This window comes from Triturus cristatus, chromosome 7 (assembly GCF_964204655.1).
Source record: "Triturus cristatus chromosome 7, aTriCri1.1, whole genome shotgun sequence".
NCBI classification, from domain to species: domain Eukaryota; kingdom Metazoa; phylum Chordata; class Amphibia; order Caudata; family Salamandridae; genus Triturus; species Triturus cristatus.
The window spans coordinates 254,113,186-254,128,903 of NC_140590.1; the positions used below are offsets into that span (position 1 = coordinate 254,113,186).

The window sequence follows — 15,718 nt, forward strand, 5'->3', positions numbered from 1 at the left end:
AGGCTAGGTACATTTTAGAAAATTACTTAGGGTGTGCATTTTAGGAATATGCAAGTGCTACTGTTTTTATCTGAACTGTTTCTGTTCAACGTATTAGCACTATGGTAGAAATGTATCTACTATTCACTATATTGGTACTAGCAATCTCTTTCGTATGCTTCTGTCTCCTAAGTGTTGCAGCACATATGTTTTACACAAGGCTGTCGCTGGACTAATAAATTCCTATTGAAACGTCCTATTCACCATCCTGTGTATTTTCTGAGTGAAAGCAAGCACGATTGTCTGGGTGAAACACACTGTACTGTTTTCCACGATACCCGAGTAATCAGGGTTGTCATGTTCAGTGGTTGCCAGAGACTACCTACACAACTGTAGTATACAGGGGGTGGTAGTGGCACTGTAGAGCTAGCTGGTCTAATGGCTGACATAGCCAGTGGGGGTGTCCAGAAGCGGTTGGGACACCAAGCCCTCAGTTTAGGTAATCTAAAACGCGCAGGTCCTGGGGGACTCCTAGGAACTACATGACATGGCGCCGCCAACGTTGGTTTGGTTCTTATATTAACAGTACAAATCTGAGTAGTTCCGTTGTGCTTTCTCAGAAAGCCTTACTCACAACTTTACAGAGACGAATGAAGTGGGAACTTAAAATCCGCCTCAGCTGAGCAGATATACTCTGTGTATTGGCTGAAGATTTAGCAAGCTTGTAAGGAAAGAAAGGTTGCCAACATTAGGCAAAACCCTACTTATATTTTGCTTCTCTTTTAAAAATTACTGACCCCGCGAGTAGCTCGGGGGAAGACGAATTTGCAAACGCTGTTAACATCACAGAGAATTGCAGACATGCAGTAACAATAAAGCTGTTAGAACACAGCGTACCCGCAACAGGTGGCTGTCTTATCTTCGTGATCGAGGCACTCAAGGTGTTTGGATCAGAAGTATTCTATTCTTGGGTTCAGTCCCCACCTGCAGATCCAGTGACTAAATTGTTCCATGCATACATTGTGGTTGAACCACCAGAGAAATAAATGTCATATACAGACAATGAAGTCCCTTTTACTTACCAGCAACATAAAAGCTGATTTAAAGGTGCCCTCCCACACACAACATCTGTCGTGAGACTCAGTCCACTCAACATAGAAGGAGACACCTGGCTGGTCTTAGCGACATGAGAAATGCACCAGCTGGTCCACATCAGACCACACCTACAATTAACCCACAGGCACTGAAATCAGTAATAGGGACAATTCCTTCCAAATGGGAGCAAATTCCATTTTGGACAGCACAAAAAATTGCACAGCTGGAAGCAGCATTTCCCCATACCGGTCCGCTGGAAAAACATAGAATGCTAACTATTTACTTGTTCCCTCGATTGAAGATTGTACCACTTGGGGAACAATCTTTGCTGCTGTTTATGTCAGAATACACGGTACTCCTTCCTTAGCAGTAGTTTCAGAAGACTTGGGAATTAGATTGTTGGGTGATTTTGCCCAAGTCTCGGCAATAATGCTGAGTAATATACAGTTGGATGCAGCAGCAGTGGCCATACACAGCCCTCTAAGGGAAATAGCACCTAGAAGTAGGGAGCAAGACTTACCAAAAAGTATCGAAGAAACTTAGGCTGAATTAGGTAGAGATAATTTGGGAACCAAAGCAGGGAAGCCGCAAATGGCTGGTAGTCCCCACAAAGACAACTCAAAGCAAGCACTCACTTCTTCTAAAGAGAAATGGGAAAACAATTTTTGTTTTGAAATAATAATTCGGAAAAGAATTCACAATCAAGGGGTGGGTATCTCCAACGGGAGTTCTCTGAAAAGAAGTACAACCCTAGGAATTGTGATAACATTAAGTCAGGACACTGATACACAATCCTTTCTTCCTTTCCATGGTTCATCCAAAAACTCGGAGAGGGACAGGCGATGAGAGCAAAAGACTGAAGATCAACCGAAAACAAAAACCGAAACACATCGCACTTCAGATTACATTATCAAACAGGAAGAGCAACCTAAAGCAAAACCACAATTCAAAAAGAAGAAAGTAGCTGGCTTAAAAATTAGACATGCCCAGGTTACTGAGAACTCAAATTCTAAAAGGGGAATGGGCAGTATTGAATGAGCACATCATGGTGGAAACAACAGTAGATGCCTCAAATGGATTCTTCTGCCAGAATATAGCTCCAGAAAGCAGATATTTGACAGCATTTTCTGCACTCAGCGAACTTTTTGTTGTTTACCTCAAGGGTATAAGAACAGTCCAGGGATATTCTTGGCAAGAGTGTCAGAATTATTACAAACATGTGACTAGGAGATTGTGTCCTATGTAGATGACATCTATTTGACGGGTGATGAATTACTTGAACACTTGAGCAAAAAAATCAAAAATTGCCCATCTTAATGTCTGATTTTTGGGATATGAACTGGCAAGTGAAGGCAAGAGCCTGGTAGCCAACCTTTTAGAAAAGCGCGCGCTGCTCCAACCTACCAAGACTCTACAAAATTTGCAATCCATCATACGATTTCTGAATTTTGGTAGAACATACATTCTAGAATACGCAGAAAGAGTACAACCTTTCTACAATTTAATCAGACTTAATTTCACACCACATCAGTGGAAGCAAAAACACACAGATACTCTCAGTTCAGTTCAGGCTGACATGATAGCATCTAAACACTTACATACACATGTCAATTCTACAAACTTGGTGATCCGGGTCATCCCTGGATTATCAGGATATACTTACCTCACGTTCAATGAAGGCGAGATAATTCCAATTCCATACGAATCACATTTACGGCAACTGAAATTTTTTTGACCGCAGAACAGACTGTTGTAGTGAGAGAAAGAGCACTAACACAAGGGTAACGCATCATTTTTGTAACCCTGGTACCAACTTTAGAAGCTGTTACCAAAGCAAGCATTCCAAATGCGAAAGCACTACATCCGTTATGGATACAATGGGCTAATTCTCTCACTGCAACAGATGTAGATTACAGATGTGATTCTACACTAAAAACACAAGCGTTTCTGTAGTACGAAAAAGAATACCCTCTCACAAATGAAATCTTGCCTCTAGAGAAATCTGAATACATCATTTATACTGATGGATCTGCTCAGCCTGCCATAGGAAGTAAAGAGCAATACATCGATGCATGTTATATAGTGAAGGGACGTATGCGGGATGGCAAGTTCCATCCCAGCAATACGGCTACGCAATCTCTAGGAGAGTGTAGAGCGCAGTGGCAGAGCTGAAAGCCCTGACACTAGCACTGTAGTGAAGATCGTTATCTATATATGAACAATGCTAAGTTAGCACAACCGCGTTAGATGTTAGAAAGCCATCTTGCCGCTTTTGCTGGTTTTGCACACGACACTGTAGTCACATGTTATTAATTGAGAAATGCTTACTCGACTTTGCTTCACATGAGAACTGTCTGTTGTTCACATCCCAAACAGTGAGCAGCGACCTTGGTCTGTACACCGTGTAAAGAAACAGTCTGGGTCGCTAGACGGTGCATGTTGTTGGGTTCAGGTTGATCGGCCCACTATTTAGTCATAACACGCACGCAGCTGCAAATACCTGAAAGTCGGGTCCTTTTAATATTGTAGTGTTACATGTTTTCATTACATTCGGAAGAAGAGCTTTACCAGGAGCGGAGCCTAGCTGATCCTGTGATGTGATCGCCCTGAGCTGATCTTTACGGTATGGGGTTCCCCATTCAAGCCTAGAGACCTTCTACTAGAATAATATTAATACTATTTGTTTGCTAGCGAAAGGCAGGTGGCTTAGATCCACTGTCATTTTAGTATGATTACTCCTTTCATTTTCTATGGTATTGTAACTATGCTGATGGTTTTGATATTAATCATTTGACTGCTTATGTTAGCCAAATTACTGCATCTTAGGACACAAGGTTTATAAAATAAACTCTTTAAACTTTACCGTGTCTCTGTTTACTCTGTTGTGGACTGATATGAGAATAATTACGAACAGGTATTTCTGATTCCCACCATTCCTGAGAAATACACTAAGTCGCTTGTTCTGGGTTGTCTATACATTGGGACCGCCGAGATAATACTCGGATAACGAATGGGACACTGATGCTGGTCGGATAAGGGGTTCTGGGTTCTAAGGTGAGTTTTTGGTACACCACAATTCACTGAGGTCCTGGTTTCCTGCGCATAGTTCTGTGCATAAGCAGAATCCCTGAAATATGGCGCACCTAACGTTTGGTCTATTGATTTGAAACGCCTTAGTAGTGCTTGTATTAGTCCACAACGCCCTCACTCTGGTTTCCGGTTGACGGGAGTGACGGTCTAACCTACCTGTGTTTCGACTAATAGGTTCTTTCAAGCTTGATCATTAAAAAGGTTATGTTTACTGAACCCCAGTGCTACTGTTGATATCGTTGATACTCTTTAGTGTGTCCTAATGGCGGTTGACATAGCCGCGCATAGTCGTACACCTCAGCGCCGTCATTTGACGACTTATGGGGTGCCAGATGATGGGATGGCTGTTATTTTTGTGGTGAGCGCTGATGCGTCGTACCCGTATGAGTTGTTTTACTCATGGGTGACTTTTCCAGCGGAGGATGATGATGGTACGTTTCACACGTATACAGCCACGCAGCCGCCTGCGGTCTATACCCCATATAGGACACAAGAAATTCCAATCTCTGCCTGGCAGTATACTATTTGGTTTAATGGCGCCCTTCCCCATGCGGTTGCACCGGCGAGAATGGGCCCGTTGTCTATTGCAGGGGACACATGGCCGGAGCTAGCCGGATTTACGCCTCATCCCCGCTATCTCACGGTGGCGGTGGCTGAGTTGAGTGTGCTGCACACAGCCCTGGTTACAGTTCATAGGGCTTTGGTGCAGTACGTGTCACGCACCGTGCAGGTGGGGGCACCTGCTGTTGCGGGACAACCTACGGACCACCACGCGGTGGTTATTAGTCCTGTTATGGTTAATTCGGTGGTCGGCAAGTGCCCCCAAAGTAAGGATGAGTTTCCTTATTGGCTTGCTGAGAAATTTGATCAACTGGAAGCAGTTTTTCCAAATACTACTCCTGTGGAGAAACACAGGATTCTCACCATTACTTTACCAAAAGACCTGGTCCCAGATATGGCCGATTGTGCCAACTAGGGTAAGGTCTTTGCCGCGACCTATTCGAAGTGCTATGGCACTCCGTCTATGTCTGTACTACCATCCGTCATCAAGAAGGTTCAAGAGAATCATGCTGCGGAGGCAGCTATTGAATTGGGAATGAGGCTTGTCGACAGCTTCGATGTGGTATGCTCCATGGTGATGGGCAACCTCAAAGGAGATGCCATGCAGTTCCAAGTTGCAAATATGATGGACCGCGTGGATGATGTCGACAAGCCCAAAGAGTTCGCTAAAGTAATTGCGAAGGCATATAGGACCGTGGGTCGTAGTGCCTTGGGTGTAAAACCGACTGTGATCATTCCTGATATAGTACAGCAAACTAAGGTGAGCTCGTCTACAAAAGACGAACGCCCCAACTTTCCTAAGCAAAGTCAGAGAGCTAAGAAACAGGGGAAACAGCAACAGAAACAGGGGTCACGTCCTGCCTCACCGGTACAGTCGTCTGCCGAACGCACATATGATCTGCGCGATCGATCTCGTATTAAGTCACCTGATAGATTTCAGGTTTCTGAACAACGCTCTCCTTGTTCTTCACAGGAAACATCGGCTTCACAATCCGGTGGAGGAGACCGTGGGAAAGGAAGGGGTGCCCAAGGTCGTGAGCAACCCCGCCAGTCGGAGGGCAAAGGCAAGCAGGATGAGTCTGCGCGACAAAGACCCCCGTTTCAGAAGAAGAAAGTTGCTGCACTGACAGCAAGGTATGCCTCAGATGGTACGGACGCAGCTTCGGAACCTGACATTGGCGCTAACGCTGCTAGACAGCGCGGTGGAAGTTACAGTAGTGCGACAAGCACTGCGTCCATATCTGGTGGCAACAGCAACTGATATATTCGTAAATATTGAAACTGCTGATACTCGAGTGTCTCCCCTGATAGACTATATAATATAGTCATTCAAATTGAAGGTGACATACAACGTACAATTCAAGGGTTTTTTTGGGATAATCTGACCACATCCTATGACATTCTGTTGGCGGAGGCAGATTGGCCCCCGGCTTTCGTTTTAGATGCTCCTAGAGGGGAGGAGGTAATCCTCCCGTCCTTTGCGCACACAGTGCCGAAGGTCCAAGCTAAAAAATAAGCCGAGGACTGGGCTCAGGTGCTAGCACCTGCGTTATATCGTAATCAGGTTGGCTGGGATAAATTGTCTCCCAGCCATGAGATTCCGTTGCGGACTACACCCCAACCTCAACCCCAATACCCCATGCGTCGCGAAGCTAGACCTCACGTCACGTCAATCCTTGAACAATTGGAATATCAAGGAGTAATCGAAACATGTGTGTCACCTATGAATAATCCTTTGTTCACTGTGACGAAGCCTGACGGGTCGTACCGCCTAGTATTGGATTACCGGCACCTAACCTCATTGCCGGACCTGTGCAGTACAAAATACCCACAGTTCGGCTCTCGTCGATAGTCTCATGAGAAAAAGGTTTAAAACAACACTTGACATTTCCAATGGCTTTTACAGCCGTAATCTGTCCTCTCTTAGTAGTGAGTGGACGGCGTTCACCTCGGGTGGAAAACAAAAACAATTCAAAAGATTACCAATGGGCTATAAGAACAGCCCTGGAGTCTTTGCGGCTCGCGTGGTCTCTCTCTTAGAGGGCATGGACCCTGATGCGTACTCGTATGTGGATGACATTTATCTCACTGATGACGAGTTGGACCCGCATCTCCGTCGCGTTGATCGCATTATTGTTTTGTTTGCAGACTTTGGTTACAAATTCAACTTTGCGAAGTCACACATTGCGGAATATACAGTGTTGTTCTTGGGGTACAAACTCAACAATGAAGGTCGAGGATTGGCTCCGCACTTCCTAGAGAAATGCGCATGCCTACGTGCTCCCACGACACTGAAGAAATTACAATCTCTGCTGGGCTTTCTGAATTTCGGTCGAACGTATATTCCTGATTATGCCCAGCGTATCAAGCCGCTTTACGCCTTGGTACAACCTACTTTTTCCAAGTCTTGTTGGCTGCCAGAGCATTCAGATATATTGCAGTCATTGCAAGCTGATCTTCTTGCTTCTAAATTCTTACAGACGCGTGATAACCACACTAACCTGGTCATAAGAATTGTGCCAGGCGCAGTTGGTTTCACATACTTAACGTTCAATGAGAGCGACACCGTCCCCATTGCCTACAAATCTCACTTGTACACTTCGGCTGAACTTCGATTTTCCGCGGTCGAGAAAGTTCTGACAGCGGTGCAGATGGCGATTCTGAAAGAACGAGCGCTGTCGCAGGGTAAATGTACGTTGGTGGTAACACCATATACTGCCCTTGAGGCAGTGACAAAAGCTAGTGTACCAAATTCTAAGGCTTTGCATCCTCGGTGGATACAATGGGCTACATCCTTGACATCGCCTGACATCACATTTATCTTTGACGCGGCACTACAGACTCAGGAGTTTTTGCAGTACGAATTCGTTCATCCAGCTCCTCTGTCCTTGCGCCCGCTCGAGGATTACCATTGTGTCATTTACACTGACGGTTCGGCGCAACCGGCTATTGGATTGAAGCATGCCTATTCAGCGGCTTGCGCAATTGTTGTTGGTACTTTCGTAAATGGTGAATTCCAATCCGATGTCGTGGGGGATTGTACCGCACAGTTAGCGGAGCTTCGCGCTCTGGTGCTTGCACTGGAGTTTGCTGATCCACGGGTCACTACTCTTATAGTAAGTGACTCCTTTTATTGTGTTCAATCTTAAAACGACAATCTCCATTTTTGGTCTCAGAATGACTACCATGATTCCAAAGGTAGCACGATTAAGCATAAACTGCTTTGGGTTCGAGTGGCAGATCTTAAAGAACGTCTGCCTCTCGTGAATGTTATTCACACTCTTGGTCACCAACGAGTTGGTGTCCATGCTGTCGGCAACAGCCTGGCTGACGAGGCAGCAAAAACAGCAGTGGCAACATACTTAGTAGCAGCAGTTACAAGATCCAAAAGTAAGATCGATGATGACATTTTGGCAGCTATTGCTGCTACAGAGCAGGGAACAAAATTTCCAAGAGGTTTCCCTTCTCGTTACCCTTATCGCTTAAGTCCTGATAACGTCCCATTAGTGAGGATTGATGACGTTGGTGACAGATTGATTCCCAACGTGGACTGCAGACCATCTTTGATATTAGCGGCTCACGAGGGCATGGCGTCCGCGCATGCCGGCGTTGCAGCTACTCTATCTCTGCTACAACAACGTTACTGGTGGTGCGGTTTGTATAAACAAGCCAGAGCTTATGTTCTTAATTGTGACATTTGCCAGCAGATTAAACCTTCAACTGCGGCGCGCCCACCACAAACTCAGTTGTACATATCTAATAAACTAATGGGTTGTGTTTATTTAGATCATTGCGGTCCATTTACCTCTGATACTGCGTACAAATACATCTTGGTTGCAGTTGATTCGTGCACACGTTTTCTTTGGGTGTGGCCACAAAGGAGTGCTGATTCCCATACTGTCATAAAAGATTTGCGTGTCTTTGTTGGAAGTTTTGCGTGTGGTACCTTTCATTCTGATCAGGGCCCTGCGTTCGCCTCTAAGGCATACAAAGAAGCCATGAGAAATTTGGGGGTCCAAGTCAAATTTTCGTCTCCATACCGGCCTGAGGGTAACAGTGTAGTGGAGCGGATGAACCGTGACTTAAAGCAATCTTTGACTGCTAGGGTTTTGGGTACTGGCCGGAACTGGCTAGCCCACTTGTATGACGTACAACGTGCACTAAATAATCTCCCTAGAAGGTCTCTGGGTGGGCGGACCCCATACATGATGCTCTTTGGCATACGAATGTTTGTCCCGGACCTTGATGGTCTAGACATGGCGGCGTCAGCCGCACCCTTTGACGTAGATGATCACTGTGCTGTATTGCAGAATCTTCAAGAAGCCAGAGACAGTCTAGCGAAGGAACACGTACCCTCCTCATCTGATGCTGCGCTTCAGGTTCGGGTAGTCGGCTGGCTACCTCGAGTTGGTGATCTGGTCTGTGAGAAAGTGGAGGACAAGAAGGAGTTCAGCCCCTCTTATCGTGCACAAGTTCCAGTGCTTGGAGTACAGGGTACACATACAGTCATTTTACCTCCACTTCCTGGTCGCAAGGATAACAGGTACATCTCTATTGACAATGTCAAGCTACAGCGAGTAGCCGATTCTTCTTAGTATGACACCGGCGGTTTCTTGCCCTTCGATGCTGAGAAATTCTGTTGTGGCCCGAGCTTCTAACAACGTGCCTGATGTTGCCGTCGAGATGCATACAGTTACTGGTCCTTTGTTACCACCGACAGCTGGTGGTCTACCTGAAGATAATGAGTATGCTTATCCTGCGGATGTTACATTGCCTGTTTTACAATCCAACACAGTTGCCCACTCCCTAATTCAATGACTTCCATTGCCCGTTTCGATTTTTGTGGCTTGGTTTAAAAGACATTTTTTAATTCCCCCTTGGACTTACATTTGGCTAGTGCTCATATGTATTTTTTTGTTCATTTCCATTGGCTTTGTGGTAGTGTTTTTTAGACTTATCAATGGACACTACCTGAAAGAAAGATCTACAACTCGTCTAATTGATGGAACTTTGGCCCCCCACTCCTCCTCACATATTATGAAAAGGGACCAGACTTTTGTGAACATTACCGCCTGGCCTGTACGTGATGGGATCGCTTGGGATGCTGTAAAATTTCAAATTCATGGCCCCACTGAAGTAATTAATGTGCCAAATGTATTTTGTGTTTCTATGGGTGATGTCGTTAAGCAGAACATCCACTCAGATGACTGGGATGTTCAAGCCATAGAAGCACTGTTTTCTGATTTAAAATATTATGCTGCATTTGACGCTGAGGATTTGTATTTAGACACTGCTAATTATGATGAGCAATTCTGCTATCAACATTATGGCACGCATTTCCTACACAAAGCAAATACGTTTAGAAATGTTGTAAATTATACACAATGGGAGCACTGTCCAGCCCCGAGGCTGGGCAGCTCCGGCACGTTAGTGGACAAATTCACTTATTTTTCTGATTTTAGTGTGTCGAGTCCGGCCTCCTTTTATTTTAAGGTTGCGCCTGAGTCTGCTTCTAAGGTTAGACTGACACACACCAAATTGTTATATTCCAAGTCCTTTATGGACGAGTTGGCAATTGGAGGATATGATCTGTGGAAAGCTACTATCGATCTTAAATCGGTTTGGGGTTCTAAACCGTGGCAGGTACAGGGAACAGAAGCTTTGCACCGTGCCTGTCTTATCCCGAATCACATGTTATTTTTAAATTCGGCAATTTTTCAGACCACCTGTTTTGGATTGGCTACTACTAAAAAATTAACTTCACGCTCTGTTCCGGATCTGAGTGCTTATCCTGATTGGGGTAATCATACGGATCTGTCCCTAGCTAAGTTGCAGACATACGTTTCCAACACATCCTTCAATATTTCTGAATTGGATCCAGAAGGGTGGTCGGTATGGCAGACAAGTGCAGATTCCTGTCAACATCGGTTTCTTGGTTTAAAGCAGGGGTATACACAAGTTTGTGTGGACCCCCGTTTTGAATCTTCTAACACTGTAACTACCAACTCAGTAGGGCAGTTATGCCAATCTTGGCTGCAACATTTTACTTTAGCATCTGTTAAACTTCATTTATCCAAATTAAACGACAAAATAGATTTGAATGATTTTGTTAAGGGTCCTGCGATTGGCAGGTCCAAGAGATGGGTGTATGCTATTTACAACGAGGTTTGGAAGTTATCGCAAATTGGGGCTGCTTCCCGATTACGATCTATTGACCAGGCCAATATGGAGAAAGTGTTGGCTGTAATTGATAATAGCATTAACACCCTGTCTTCCAGAATATATACCTTAGATAATATTGTATCATCTGTGGTAGACATTGTGCAGGATGATTTGTCTGTATTGTATCATGGTCAAAATCAATTGTATTCTTTTATGCAATTTGCATGGACGTTGCAAACGTTAAAGGCAGGGAAAGTCCCTTGGGATTACATGAACACTTCCTCTTTGTTCCTTCCTTTTAATTTGACTGCAAAACAACAGTTCATGTCCATGAAAGATGCTACATACTCATTACTGCACATTGAGAAATTAGAACCTTTACCTTTCTCTGTTGCTGAATTAAATTCGGCTGTGTGGCTTATACATGGGTTGATCACATTACCGTTCCCTCTGTTTAAATTCAGTTCGTGCATGAAACATTATGCCCTTGGCAGATATGAACAACTTGGCACTGCCTTCTTGCACGAAGTTTGGTCACTCCCATTCACGTATAGATGTGTGAGAGATGGTAAAGAGGTATACTTGAAAGGTGAAGAGTGCACTTCCACTCCGGATCACTCTGTTGTGTGTAGGCACATTCAGTTGCATGGTGCATGTAAGGTACAAGCTCCGAATTTAGCTTGCGTCCTGAAAGGGATCCCTGTGCCAGTTATAACACCGTCTTTTACGCTCCTTGCTAACGGGAGTTATTTGCTTTTGAATAATGAAGCTTGCAGTGGGATGTTAGCGGGAATTCCCTACATAGTGACTGTGTCACAGAGAGTAGTTTGCTGTAATAACGTCCTTTTCCCACCCCCGCATGGACGGCTCGATGTATTCCTCTGGCCTTCCATTCCAACCTTGAAAGCAGAGTTCAACAAGATGAGCAGAATAAGGGCTCTATTGTCTCAATAAGAAGTCGCGTTGACTTCATCCCGGGAAACATTTGTCCTTCACGTAGCAAATACGCGCACAGAGGTGCAAGCACTTTTGAATACTGATCTCCCACTTCATTTTGGGACCCTGATTCAGACTATCTTTAATGCCTCGTCAACAAGTGGCTTGGCTCATTTTTTTTAAATTGTGGCCTCTGGCCTCGTGACCTCCTTTCAAACTATTTGTGGTGTGATCCCGGCATTTTTTCATTCTATTTTTTCCAGCGTCTTCGGAGGTCTCCCTTTGCTTCTCGCCCTCATAGCTGGAATACTTTTGTTGCTCTGCGCACTACGCTATGGATGCACAACATGCGTCTCACGAAAGCAGATCCCGGCTGTTACATCTTCGTACCCGGATGCTTGAATATTATGGCACTTTGCCCCTGGCGACCTTAAGCATAGCCTATGGACTGTCCTTCCGGTTTCCATACTTTACTTGTGTACAGCCCGTCTTTCATTGCCTAGATTGTCCATTCCAATGGGCTCTGGATTTGTGTGTCGAACTCGGTGTCTCCTGCCCTGGATTATGATCGGCTAATGAGCCCCTTAGTGGCTCATGAGTTGGACTGTTCTGGAGTCGGGATTATGGCCTGTGGAGCAGCACATGGAGTCCTTGGGAATTGGGACATCGGAACGGCTGCGATTGAATTCTTAGACAGAAGTTATCTTGAAGAGCACGCCAGTTGTCCTCAAATGGTGCTGGAGGCTCCTGTGGTTGAGGAGCATGTATGTTCCTTCCCCGTGCTGAACTGGATGGCAGATAATTTTGCGGAACGTTCCAATGATTTTCTCTTGGAAGCTGTTGCAACTTATTGTGCTTATACATTGATGGATTGACTATTTTGACCCATCTTTTCGTCATTCAAATCCTTCCAAATCCTTCAAATGATTTTTTAATCCCTTAAATGTTTTTTTTCATTGCTTTTTAGATTTTTTTCTTTATTTTTTTCTTCGAACTTTTTCACTTACCTTATATGGACTTACAGTTCATGCCCTTGGTTCCGTTCTATCAAACTTGAACTCTGCGTTCTTGCAAGTGCGCCCCTAGTGGTTAGTGGTCCGATCAAGGGGGGGTGTAGTGAAGATCGTTATCTATATATGAACAATGCTAAGTTAGCACAACCGCGTTAGATGTTAGAAAGTCATCTTGCCGCTTTTGCACACGACACTGTAGTCACATGTTATTAATTGAGAAATGCTTACTCGACTTTGCTTCACATGAGAACTGTCTGTTGTTCACATCCCAAACAGTGAGGAGCGACCTTGGTCTGTACACCGTGTAAAGAAACAGTCTGGGTCGCTAGACGGTGCATGTTGTTGGGTTCAGGTTGATCGGCCCACTATTTAGTCATAACACGCACGCAGCTGCAAACTGAAAGTCGGGTCCTTTTAATATTGTAGTTTTACATGTTTTCATTACATTCAGAAGAAGAGCTTTCCCAGGAGCAGAGCCTAGCTGATCCTGTGATGTGATCGCCCTGAGCTGATCTTTACGGTATGGGGTTCCCCATTCAAGCCTAGAGACCTTCTACTAGTCTAATAATAATACTATTAGTTTGCTAGCGAAAGGAAGGTGGCTTAGATCCACTGTCATTTTAGTATGATTGCTCCTTTCATTATCTATGGTATTGTAACTATGCTGATGGTTTTGATATTAATCATTTGTCTGCTTATGTTAGCCAAAGTAATGCATCTTAGGACACGAGGTTTATAAAATAAACTCTTTAAACTTTACCGTGTCTCTGTTTACTCTGTTGTGGACTGATATGAGAATAATTACGAACAGGTATTTCTGATTCCCACCATTCCTGAGAAATACACTAAGTCGCTTGTTCTGGGTTGTCTATACATTGGGACCACCGAGATAATACTCGGATAACGAATGGGACACTGATGCTGGTCGGATAAGGGGTTCTGAGGTGAGTTTTTGGTACACCACAATTCACTGAGGTCCTGGTTTCCTGCGCATAGTTCTGTGCATAAGCAGAATCCCTGCAACAGCACTTTGGTACAAGGATCGGGAATTCCCCACACTGATAGCGTGCGATTCGTTTTACTGTGTGCAGTCATACCCTAAATATCCTCATTCCTGGGGCCAGAATGGATTTAGAAATGCCAAGGATTGCACAATTAAACATTAGTTGCGATGGGAAAAAGTGGCAAAGCTGAAAGCATGCCTGCCACAGGCTTAAGGTATTCACACATTGAGTCACCAGTGTGTTGGCATACACTTTAAAGGGAATTCACTGGCTGATGAAGCCGCCAAGGCGACAGTGCGAGCTGCTGCCGTTGCTGCAATCACTCGTGCCAGCACGAGGATAGACGGAGACATATTGATAGCTGTCGACACCTCAAAGAACGGCTCTGCCGTTCCAAAGGGCTTTACACTCAAATATTCCTATAAATTAGATGCGCAAAACACACTGTATGGTCAAATTCCAGGAGTGGGGGATAGAGGTATACCCAACAGAGATCTCAGATGAGGTTTAAAACAAGCTGCATACGAGGGTCTGGGCTCTGCAGATGCAGGAGCCACCGCAATGGTCTCACAACTGAAGAGGCAAAGTTTTTCCAAACAAACCACGGCTTATGTCTTTAAGTGTGACATTCAGTTCCACCGAAGCACGGCCACCACAAACACTATTACTCATTTCTAACAGATCTCTTGCATGTGTCTATTTGGACCACTGCGGACCCTTACATTCAGATAGGGCGTACAAGTACATCTTGGTGGCAGGTGATTCATGCTCTAGATTTCTATGGGTTTGGCCTCAGCGCTCGGCTGACGATCAAACTGTTATAAAGGATTTGCGAGTCTTCATCAGGACATATGCAATTGGCACGTTACATTCTGACCGTGGAGAGGAAAAACCGGGACCTAAAGCAATCCTTAACAGCAAGGGTATTAGGTGCAGGAAGTAGTTGGGTCAATCCCCTATACGGGGTCCAGAGGGCACTGAATAATATGCAGGGAAAATCCTTGGGAGGACATACCGCCTATTAAATCCTCTTTAGGACAAGAATGTGGGTACCTGACCTCGGTTGTGCCAGCACAGTGGCAGATGTAAAACAATTTGAATTGAATGATGGTTTGGCTGTTTTACAAGAACTCAATGAATTTTGGAAATTACAAAGCAACGTCCAAGTAAAACGCACAGCCACTGGGGAAGTAAGACCGGTTTCAGCAAGACCTGTCTGGGTCCCAAAGGTTGGGAACCTGGTCGGAGAAATGATTGTGAACAAGAGGGTGTTTGGGCCATCTTACATAACACCGATACCTCTCCTGGCGGTTACTAGAACAGTACTTCTTCCGCCTCTTGCCGGCCGCAAAGAAAGAAGATTAGTCTGATCAAACCAATCAATCACATAATTTGTAAAGCGCACTACATACCCGGTAGGGTTTCAAGGCACTGGGTGGGGGGAGGTGGGGAAGGTGCTGTTACTGGTCGAAGAGCCAGGTCTTGAGTTGTCTCCTGAAAGACAGCAGGTCTTCGGTTTGTCGCAGGTCGAGGGGGAGGGTGTTCCAGGTCTTGGCGGCGCGATGGGAGAAGGACCTGCCTCCGGAAGTGGTTCTCCGGATGCGTGGGACCGTGGCCAGGGCGTGGTCAGCAGAGCGGAGGTTCCTGTTGGGTATGTAGAAGGAGAGTCGACTGTTGAGACAGGCAGGGCCGGTTTTGTGGAGTGCTTTGTGTGCATGGACCTGGAGTTTGAAGGAAATTCTTTTGTCGACGGGGAGCCCAGTGCAGGTTCCTCAGGTGGGAGGTGATGTGGTCACGGTGCGGGACGTCGAGAATCAGGCGTGCGGAGTGTAGGAGAATAGGGTCTGCTTTCTATGTTCACCCCCACTTTTTGCTTTT

General features: G+C 45.1%; 1 protein-coding gene across 1 annotated transcript in view; it reads right to left on the reverse strand.

Moving 5' to 3' along the window:
- Positions 1-15,718, reverse strand: part of SHANK1 (SH3 and multiple ankyrin repeat domains 1) — a 1,748,119-nt gene that overhangs the window by 83,865 nt on the left and 1,648,536 nt on the right. The window lies entirely within an intron of this gene.